At 42.8% G+C, this 1190-nt stretch overlaps 1 pseudogene; it reads right to left on the bottom strand.

Annotated features, from left to right (window-relative positions):
• Window positions 1-405: 405 nt before the first annotated feature.
• Window positions 406-875, bottom strand: LOC127104357 (fructokinase-like; annotated as a pseudogene).
• Window positions 876-1190: the final 315 nt, after the last annotated feature.

Here is a 1190-nt window from a genome sequence, read left to right as displayed (position 1 = left end):
ATTCTTCGTCCCTGACTGGACTCCACGGGGATCTCTTGTCAAAAGCTTCACATCACAACCTGCAAGTGAGTGAAAATATCTAACAGTACCTGCAAAAGAGATCGTTAGATGAAAACGTGCCCCAGGCGTGCCAAAATTTCAACACTTGGGTCACTCAACCTTCCGAATAAGATTTCAGGCTTTCAATCTTATAAACATGCATTGGAAGGGACCTGTATGTCTTAAAATGCAAAGATTCTTTATCAAAAATAACTGGATGTTTTTGCAATTGAAGCGGTAATGAAAACAAAAACAAAATTATTTGACTGAATATGCATTTTATTGATTGAAAAAGGGTGGCTCAAAACCGAGCAATACACAGGAAGCAATTCCTAAAAAGAGGTAATTGCACACAAAAGGAAAAATCTATCCTAATGGCAATGTGAAAACCGTGATCTCATTGAGTTCCAACTCGGTTACACCCCATATATCCTCAAGATTGAGATCTTCTGGTGTGAGAAGCATATCAGCGCTAGGGTTTCTGTAGAACATGAACTCGCGTTCCCCGTCGGCGCGTAGGGTGACGAAAGCGAGTGCAGTGCGGACGCCTTTATCGAAGTTTATGCCGTCGGCTCTGACGTTGTTCTCCTTCAAGATCCCGGCGACATGTGTCCGAATTCGTCATCGCCGAGTTTTCCGACGAAGGCGGATTTACCGCCGAGTCTGGAGACGGCGATCGCGACGTTAGCTGGCGCGCCTCCGGGGGCTTTGAGGAAACCGGGAGCCTCGGCGAGGGAGACGCCGAAGGCGGTGGGAACGAAGTCGATTAGCATCTCGCCGAAATTGACGATGAGACCTTCGCCAGTAGCGGGGAGGAGGGAATTGTTGGAGGCCATGGAGAGGTGTGAGAGAACTGAGAGTTATTTGAATGGGGAAGTGAGAAGCGAGAATATAGAAAAGGAGAGGGAGAGAGATGTTTAGGTAGAGTTTATAAATAAGAGATGAGTAATTACAAAAGATTTAGAATAAAATACTCGATAAGTAAGGGATAAATTGATTTGAAGTCATCCATTTTCTTTTTGACGAGTAAATAAAATAAAAGTTTTTTTCTCCTGAAGTAAACAAATACTAAGTGTAATATATCAAGGTTATCAAAAAAACCAAAACGCCACTAAAACGGAGTACCTATAGGTTTAAAATTTAAGTTTTAT

The sequence above is a fragment of the Lathyrus oleraceus genome, chromosome 7 (assembly GCF_024323335.1).
Source record: "Lathyrus oleraceus cultivar Zhongwan6 chromosome 7, CAAS_Psat_ZW6_1.0, whole genome shotgun sequence".
Classification (NCBI taxonomy): domain Eukaryota; kingdom Viridiplantae; phylum Streptophyta; class Magnoliopsida; order Fabales; family Fabaceae; genus Lathyrus; species Lathyrus oleraceus.
This window is presented reverse-complemented; position numbering and strand designations above follow the sequence as displayed.